The 9,561-nt window shown below is 52.0% G+C and overlaps 1 long non-coding RNA gene across 3 annotated transcripts; it reads right to left on the bottom strand.

Moving 5' to 3' along the window:
• Positions 1 to 230: 230 nt before the first annotated feature.
• LOC144299587 (uncharacterized) lies at positions 231 to 6,948 on the bottom strand. Of its 3 annotated transcripts, none has more exons than XR_013366275.1 (4): positions 6,846 to 6,948; positions 5,276 to 5,345; positions 3,777 to 4,740; positions 231 to 666 (listed from the first exon to the last, which is right to left on the bottom strand). It is a non-coding gene; the product is annotated as an uncharacterized LOC144299587 (long non-coding RNA). The 3 variants fall into 3 exon arrangements; XR_013366274.1 differs by lacking the exon at positions 6,846 to 6,948 and adding an exon at positions 5,656 to 5,735 and having other exon boundaries at positions 5,276 to 5,416; XR_013366276.1 differs by lacking the exon at positions 6,846 to 6,948 and adding an exon at positions 5,656 to 5,735.
• Between the last annotated feature and the right edge of the window lie 2,613 nt (positions 6,949 to 9,561).

Raw genomic sequence — 9,561 nt, 5'->3', positions numbered from 1 at the left:
CGGGGCCGGCAGGAGACCAGCAGCAGTGGCAGACCCTGGGGACCCACCACTGTGCCAACCAGCAGCCCTGCCCTCTGCCGTCCACTACGCCTTCTAGGTGCCCTCCTTGCTTCCCCACATTATATGTTGCCGGGATACCACCCAGGAACCCAGCCACACTCTTAACCACCTCAGTAGCATGATCAGCTCTGAACTATGCCAGGACTCTCTTCACGGAGGGACTCTGACAATGGCCTCAGGGCCTCATGATGACAGATGCTGCACCACCAGGAGAGGCTAGCACATGCTTGGACTCCACATCCCTGAATCCAGCTCCCACTTCTGCAATTCACTGTGCCCCTACCAGCACCCCAACTCTCCAGTTACCTGGGCCAAACTGCGTTAGGAGGAACCAATTCCAGCCCATCCAGGACGGCTTCCAAGAGGTCTTGAGTTCTTGACTGATCTCTTAACGGTCCCAGACGGAGGCAGGGAAAGGGCCAGGCCTGCACCATTGCTGTCACAGTCTTCGTGTGTCCCCCATCAAAGGCTGCTGTGGACAGAGTTGGGAAAAGGCCCACAGGGAGCTCTTCCAGGTCACGTACAGCTGAGGCCTTCTCATTCCGCAGGCTCTGTGCTGCAAGATCCAAGAGATTGAGAGGGTCTTGTCCACTCATCTCCACCAACCTGGCACAAGGTTAAGGGAAAAGCCTAAGTAGATTTTCACAGTGCTCAGCCTCCTCCTGTTGGCACAGGACACTCAGCCTCAACCACCCATCTTAGCAGGAAGGGAGACCCTAGGCGGTCCTCCACCTCTCCTGCCATCCTACAACTTCTAGTCCTAAATCTTCAGCTCTTTCTCTGCTAGGTTCACCCAGTGTCCCTTAATACCAGCTAAGTGAAGGAAAACAATTACGGCTTCATCTCCATTCTTTATTGGACTTCAGAGAGTATAAATTGTTCCAAACCTAATTTCCTGAACTTTCCCAAAGATCATCACCATCTCCAAGGTGATTTCAAGGAGCCGGACAGAATAACCCATCTCTTACCCCAGTCCAGTGGTAAGAGGTCGGGTCCTGAGGTTTTGTTTGCCTTCTCTGGCAAGCAGAGCTTCTAAAACAGTAACGGCAACTTTCCACAAGTTCAGATCTGTCCTCCTTCCTGCTCTATGGAATACGTTCCTATTCACATTCTACCAAGCTCAGAGCAATTCAGAGACTAGAAAATTATTTTTAAAAAATCAAGACGACATAAAAAACCCCTCTTATGGGGCTAGTGAATTTTTGACATAAAATGTCAGAAAAAGACAAGAGAAGGGAACATTAAAGCACCATCGTGGGGTGCCTGGGTGGTTCAGCTCTGCGGCTGCCTTCAGCTCAGGTCATGATCCCAGGGTCTTGGGATTGAGCCCCAAATGGGGCTCCCTGCACTCAGCGAGGAGTCTGCTTCTCCCTCTGCCCTTCTTTCCCCGCTTGTCCTATCTCAAGTAAATAAATCTTCTTTAAAATGTACCATCTCAAGTATAAGTAGATACAAAGGTCGTTACTAAAACATTACTAAGAAGAACTAATTGGTGTTCTTTGAACAGAATCACAAAGCATTTCTTCTAGGAACAAGAGCAGACTGACACATTTGAGAATCTCTCAGTGAACTTCTGAGGACACATGGACAACTGAGCCTGAGTGCTCTCAGCTGCCTCCTGAAACCCTAAATGAAGTAAAGGAATAGCTAAGACCAGAAAGTCAAGGAGAATGAATTAGCCCCACTCTTCAAGAAAAGCCAACTTTTAGAATCTGAAAAAGGTGGATTGGGAAACTAGTGTGCAGACTACAGAAGCCAACACCTAAGCCTATACAGGTGGTGAAATCAGAAATCAATTGCAGAACCCACGAGGCCTCAGGAGCAACAGCCGCAGGCAGGGCCCCAGGCGAGGGCCAGAGCCACCCGCCAGCACTGTGGTACTCGAGGAGGATCTACAACCACATGCGTTTACCTCCACCACCAGCACGGCCAGCAATCCACACCCGGGCCCGACCTTCCTCTACTTCCCACCCCGACTGCTCTGCTGCTCCCTGGAGCAGTGCTCAGCCCTCACATCCCATGGCAGGCTGCTCTTCTGTGGGGCACAAGGGGAATGCGCTGGGGCAGGTTTGGTACATGAGCATTTAGAACCACCAAAACACTGGACTATGACCCAACTGAGCATGCTCCACTTATGTATGAGCAGGAAGGGGCACCTGCTCAGAGCTGAGGCCCGGGAGGCAGCTTATGGAGCAGGCAGGACAGGAGGGCACACCAGGCCCCTGTCACAACCACCAACTGTTCTGATGGCAGAGCTCCTCGGAAGCAGGAGGGCCCTTGCTGCAGAAGTGGCTGTGTGTGAACCCTCCCCTGTGCTTCTGAAATGTCCCATTTCTCTGAAGGAACAGCCCAAGAAGAGCCACATGCCTGGAACCCAGAGGGGTGTCTCTGCCCTTGCCCCTCCCTCATGCCCCTCTCACTCAGCAAAAAAGTCAGTCCAACTACTTGACTCCTCATGAGGGATGTATATCCTACTGATGGCTGCAGAGGACACAGAAAAGAGGTTCTCCAAAGGTCGGCAGTGAGAACTCCCACACTCTGAGGCGACCTCCATTGCCCTCCCCCTCAGCCTGTCAGCCTTCCTCCCAAATGCCTTTCTGAGGAGGAGCCATTCCCACCTACAGCTGCTCCCACCTGAAGCCACTAAGCATCTCCCCGCTGCGCATCTGCACCTGAACGATCCTCATCAACCTCCCTCTGTAGTTGAGGTGGCTGTTTAAGCACAGTCTACTTGTCACACTGACTTCTGCTTTCTCCCTTTGTGGAGATTCTCAGCCCAAGGCCTCGGGCCTCTGCCCAGCAGGTAGGAGGAGATGAGGCCTCTGGCTTCTGAGTGCAGCCAACAACGGGTCACTCCTCTTCTCCTCCACAAAATCCAGGATCTATTGCTGGCCAACTGACCACGTGCACCGCCTGAATGCACTTCACCTATGTGGGAAGGGTCTCCCCTGAGATTCCAGTGGCCTCTAATCCTGGGGAAGACTCAGAAGAGGAAGACCAGTGAGTAAATGATGGCCTTGGCCACTGCAGCTGGTCTTGGGCTATGATGGATACTCATCTTGTCCTCCCTGCATTATTTGTTGCAGATTCCCCTCAAGGTCCCTACAAACTCTGCTGTCCTCCTCGCTAAGTTGCCAGGTGGCCTTCCTCACACCTTCATCTCTAAAATTTCTGAGCCCCAGCTCACCAGGCCTCTTTTGGCAAGGGTTGTGGCACTTGTCTTTTTACTGTCACAACGGGGCAAGGGAATACCAAGAGGGTCCTGGATGAATCTCCTGGGAGTCAAACTTATTGCTCTTTATGCCCTGGTTTTAATTTTTTTTTTCCGATTTTATTTATTTATTCATGAGAGACACAGAAAGAGAAGCAGAGACAGAGGCAGAGGGAGAAGATTTCCCTCGGGGAGCCCGATGTGGGACTTGATCCAAGAAGTGCAGGATCACGCCATGAGCTGAAGGCAGATGCTTAACTGCTGAGCCACCCAGGCGTCCTTCTATGTCCCGGTTTAAAAGCAGCCCTATCCTTTCCTAACCTGGGTCATTCACTCCAACCAAGAATGGGGGCTCCTTTGCTTGCCAACTCGGTGCTAGACACAAAGAGGATAAAGTCTTCAGGTGGCAGCCGTGGCTTCTAACTCTGTGGGACTCCTCCGCTCACCAGTGGATAGTTGTGGAACCTAACCAACGTTATCACTTGGTGGGTTTGACAGAACTTACCTCACAAGATGCAGTTCTGGGCATGCGGTCATGTCATGTCCAACGGTCTTCCACCAGGGCCCAGCAGCATTACAGGAACGGCTTTATGAAACATATCCGAGCCACCTCTGTGGACAGCATGGGTTTGCTCCAGACTCCTGGAAGGTATCGTTCCCTACCCATGATACACCCAATCTTCTGAGATCTGCTCAGTCTTATGCCCAAGTAACAAGGCTGCTTTCAACTGCAGCTTAGACTCTGCTGCTCTGCAGAGAACTTTCCTATCCTGGGATACACTCAAAAGTCGAAGTCTTTTTGGGTTCAGTCAGTTAAGAGTCTGACTTTGGTCAGGTCGTGATCTCAACGTCCTAGAATGGAGCCCTGCGTTGGGAACTTTGGCTCAGGTTGTGATCTCAATGTCCTGGGATCGTGCCCTGTGTTGGGATCCGTGCTCAGCAGGGAACCTGCTTCTCCCTCTCCCTCTGCTCCTGCCCTGTGCTCTCCTTCTTTAACAAATAAAACCTTTTTTTTTTAAGTGGCAGTCTTTTGTGTCACCTGGTATACAAGGCAGAGAAGTGTTCTGAGATGTGGAATATGTTGTCTCCAAAACCTGAAAAGTCCTCTCAGGCATTGTGCTTCCTTCTCTGCAGGAGATTCAAGTGGTAAAACTCATGTTTTACTTTGGATGATAGGACCCAGCATGTCCCCAACTGTTGGGGCACTCAAAATTGTTCTCATGTGGCAGATAATTGAATCTTCACAGGCATCTTCTCCAACAATGGAATGCACGTTTCTTACCAAGGCTTCCAATGTGCCAGACATTTCCTGTAATCTAACTCCATTGACAAGCTATCAGAGGAGCAAATCGGCACAATGTTCTTCAGATACCCAGGTGGTACGTGAACTATGACAGACTGGAAAGGTACAACCCTGGAGCAATGGGAAATGCATACTGTTGTCTGCTCCATGTGAATCCAAACGGTATCTGATAGGGATAGAAAGAAACACATTTGCCAACTAATGTTTGTATACCATGTACCTGAGAAGTCATGAATCTGGCTTGAGCGAAGAGACTACATCTGGCATAGCAGCCTCAGTTAGGGCTACTATCTGGGTGAATTTATGGAAATTTCGGCCAACCTCCAGGATGAATCTGGTTTCTGCAGGGGTAGACAGGTGAATTAAATGGAAATGTGACAAGGACCATCACTTGAATCCTTTATATCCTTAAGAGGAATAAAATTAGGGATGCCTGGGTGGCTCAGTAGTTGAGCATTTGTCTTAGGGTCAGGGAGTGATCCTGGGGTCCCAGGATCCAGTCCCACATTGGACTCCCTGCATGGAGCCTGCTTCTCCTCCCTCTGCCTATGTCTCTACCTCTCTCTCTCTGTCTCATGTGAATAAATAAAATCTTTTTTAAAAACAAAGGAATAAAAAAAACACCAAACAAAACAAAACAACAAAAGAGTAATAAAAATATCCGTCATTCCTCCTAGATTGTGATATTGTTTTATACTTACTATTTTGACCAGGGATGGAAACAGGTACAGAGGCCTCCACTTGGCCTCCACAATCATGATAGTTCTGATCCTACAAATGAAAGACGCAATGTGTGTTCTGCATGGATTTTCAAACATTCTATTCCATTACACATCTGCAAACTGAGTAATGTCACACGGTTACCATTGTGAGCTGGATCCTGACCTGGGATTCTATTTATTTGGCTCCCCATAGGCCCCATCCTAACAGTGAGCCACGATTATGTTTTGTACATCCAGAAACTAATGTTAACTCTGACCCTACATCCAACAATATTAAAATTCTTGGTATATTCCCCCTTCCCCAGTCCACTCCTCAAATTACTCCTAGAGTCCAATCCCCCTTGTTTATTTACATTTACCCAAATGTGGTAGGCAGCCTCCCAAATGGCCACAATGATTCTAGCCTCCTGGTATTCAGTCATTCCCTTGTGAAGTCCCCTGCCTCACTGAGTAAGGCAGACCTGTGACAATCTGTGACAATTACAATGTGTGACTTCCAACGTTAGGTCATAAAAGGCATTGTGACTTCCGCTTTGCTTCCCCTGGATCACTTGCTTTCACGTCATGGAAACACCCAAGTAGCCTTATGGAAACATCCATGAGGCAAGGAATTGAGGCCTCTGGTCAAAAACTTACTGGCCGGGCACCGGGGTGGCCCAAGTCATGATCCCAGGGTCTTGGGGTCAAGCCCCACATCAGGCTCTCTGTTCAGCAGGGAGCCTGCTGCTCCCCCTGCTTGTGCATGTGAGTAAGCTGCCTTGGAAGTGGACATCCCAGGCTCAGCTCAACCTTCAAATGACTACAGCCCCAACCCACATCTTGTGTGCATTCTCAGAGACACCATGAGCCAGCACTATCTGGCTAAGCTTTAACTAGATTTTTGACCCACAGAAACCACGTGAGATAACAAAAATAGTCAATTATGCTACTAAGTTTTGGGGTAACTTATTGCACAGCTACAGGTAAAAGATATGCTGAATAACTGTACGAAAATTCCTGGAAGAATATTTATCCCCTTGCCATACATACATGGTCCTTTGTTCTGGGGACCTGGCCTCCTCTTCAAAGACTAGACAGTCCCAGGCCTGAACACTGACTAGAACTTGGCAAGGGATCATGCCTTTGTATTGAGCCGTCTTCAGCCTCCCATCATCCAGCCTTGATTTCTTTTGATAATAAGAGTACTACTCCTGGTGGCTGACCTTCCATTTTGTACGAAAAACACTGGGCTCTTCAAACCATTTCTGGAACCCTTTGTGGGTTGGTGCCTTGGCTGCCACTCCAACCTCATGGCTCACAGTAAATGGTGTAAACCTGGCCTCTGATGGTTCAATGCCACCGCCTGACCTCAAGTGCTGCAGGGTCCTGTCATCCGTTTCTATGACAGCCACTCTTACTGTTTGTCAGCACTGGCCTATGCACGTACCCCACCACTGAACTGTTTAACGACGCTGCTGTCCCTCTCATCATCATATTCCTAGAGCCTTGGTAAATGATGTGTTTGTCGGTGCTTCCTGTGGAATATATCCATTTGCTTGGGTTTTCTTACCTTAGAAAGTCATCATATGTATCCCAGCTTCACAATCCCTGAGCGGTTTAGCCTTCAGCTGCCATCTGTCAGGGGTCCAGCAATTTCAACCTCACTGAGCACGGCCGTAGCTTCCTTTCATGCTTCTAGAAGCCATCCTTGTAGCAAGTTCACACAAACTCCTGCGGTCCCTGACAGAATGTCAAACCTTGTATCTCAGAAGAATACTCCCAAAGCAGTAAATTCACCCTACCCAATCTGAATCCCCCTCTCCTTTATCAAGCACCTATACTCCAGTCCCAAACACAGTCCCCAAGCTGGTACTTGCTGGTTAGGTCGTTCAGCCTCCTTAGGGTGTAGTACCTTCATCTGCCTTCTCAGCCTGAGCGCATCTCCTGCTCTGTTATGCTGGAACATAGCCCCAGTTACACACAAGGGGAGAAACTGGAGAAGAGGGCAAGAAGAGCAAATCCTGTCTTAGTGAAGGATAGCTCTGCAAGTATTCAAATAAAAGACTTTGATGGGGTTTTTGTTTCTTAGGGGGATGGTTTTTTTGTTTTGTTTTTGGTTTTGTGCTTTGGTTGTTTTCTTTTTAGGTAGGCCTCATGCCCAGTATGGGGACAGAACTCACCCCCCAAATTCAAGAACTAAGCCAAGATCAAGTGCAATGCTTAACCAACAGAGCAACCCAAGTGCCCTAAAGATTTTAGCTTTGCTCGTTTTGTTTTTAAGATTTTATTTATTCTTGAGAGAGACAGAGAAAGAGGCAGAGACCTAGGCAGAGGGAGAAGCAGGCTCCGTGCCAGGAGCGCTATGCAGGACTTGATCCCAGGACCCCAGGATCAAGCCTTGAACAGAAGGCAGATAGATGCCCAACTACTGAGCCACCCAGGCGTCCCAAGATTTTAGTTTTTAAGAGAGTGGGAGGGCAGCCCGGGTGGCTCAGTGGTTTAGCCGCCATCAGCCCAGGGCCTGATCCTGGAGACCCGGGATCGAGTCCCACGTCAGGCTCCCTGCAAGGGGCCCGCCTCTGCCTCTGACTGTGCCCCTCTCTCTGTCATAAATAAATAAAATTTAAAAAAAACTAGAGTGGCTTGGCCCACTCAGTCCCATGGGCTCAGGCAAGGGGCCTGCCTCTGCCTCTGACTGTGCCCCTCTCTCTGTCATAAATAAATAAAATTAAAAAAAAACTAGAGTGGCTTGGCCCACTCAGTCCCATGGGCTCAGAGGGTTAAGGACGATTTCAGATCACAGGGGCCTCAATGCAGGTAACTCCATCGACACGCCCAGGGGCCAGTCTTTCCCGAACGGGAGGACTTTAGCACAGCAAACCCGCCGTGGCTGGGAGTTGAGGCTTCTCGGGAACTCCGCTTCCCTGGTCAGTAGGTCCCAGGCGGACCCTTAGCTGCTCGGCCCGCATCCCCCGCGCCCACCAGCCCGAGAGGAAGGCGTCCTGGCCGCTCCCCAGCAGCTCCCGAGGCGGGCTCTCGATCGCCAGTCGGCTCCCTGCCTCCGTGCGCCCGGCCCAGCACAGCCGTCCAACGCCGGGGTCCCCCTCGCTAACCACTTACTCGTCAGGACGCTCCCCAGAGCGCGTGATGTGCGCGGGCTCGTGCCCTCCGTCCGCGGGCCGCCCTCCCGAGGCAGCGATTCAGCGCCGCTGACGCCCTGACCCTGACCCTGGGGCCTGCGCATCCGCAGCCCGAGGCGAGGCCCCGCGGGGGGGGGGCGGGGGCGGCTGCGACCGGGCCTAGCACGTGCCCTCGGGCCTCGGGTCAAGGCGACCAGGCCGCGCAGGTGGCGCAGGCGGCTCGAGCCCGAGAGAACGGCTCCGCCGGCCCGGCCCGTGGTGCCGCCGCCCGCACCCCCGGGGCCGACCGTCCGCCGTCCCGTCACACCCGGGGGCGCGGGGAGCCTGGGCCAGGCTGCGGCACACCCCGCCGTCCCGCGGCCTCGCAGGTGGGCTCGGGGCTCCTGCTCCACGTGGCGAGGCCCGGTGACCCCGGAGCCCCCCGCCGCTGACCATGGCGACGTGGGGACCCGAGTCGTCCCAAGAGCCCGGAACGGAAGGCTCAGAGCCTGACCGCGGCGCCGCGAAGCTTCCTCTGGCTCCCACGGCGGCGCCGGGAGGGGCGGCTTCTCCCTGAGTCACGTGGGGTGTGGGAGGGAAGAGCCTGCGCCCCTCCCCGGGTCACGCGGTCGGCAGCGGGCACAGCCCCGCCCCTTCCGTGGGTCCCCTGCGGGGAGGGCCTGCGCTTGTGGGTTCTTTGGTGGCCAATTAGCCATCATAGAGCGTAACACCCAGTGCTCATCCCGTCAAGTGCCCCCTCAGGGCCCGGCACCCAGTCACCCCCACCCCCGCCCTCCTCCCCTTCCACCTCCCCTAGCTCGTTTCCCGGAGTTAGGAGTCTTCACGTTCTGTCTCCCTTTCTGATGTTTCCCACACGTTTCTTCTCCCTTCCCTTCTATTCCCTTTCACTATTATTTATATTCCCCAGATGAATGAGAACATACAATGTTTGTCCTTCTCCGATTGACTTACTTCACTCAGCATAATACCCTCCAGGTCCATCCACGTTGAAGCAAATGGTGGGTATTTGTCGTTTCCAATGGCTGAGGAATATTCCATTGTATACGTAGACCACAGCTCTTGACCGGAGGCTCCTTCCATAGTTTGGCTATTGTGGACATTGCTGCTAGAAACATCGGGGTGCAGGTGTCCCGGCGTTTCATTGCA

Source organism: Canis aureus, chromosome 27 (genome assembly GCF_053574225.1).
Source record: "Canis aureus isolate CA01 chromosome 27, VMU_Caureus_v.1.0, whole genome shotgun sequence".
NCBI classification, from domain to species: Eukaryota; Metazoa; Chordata; class Mammalia; order Carnivora; family Canidae; genus Canis; species Canis aureus.
The sequence above is the reverse complement of the archived record's forward strand: the minus strand, read 5'-3'. Positions and strand labels throughout refer to the sequence as shown.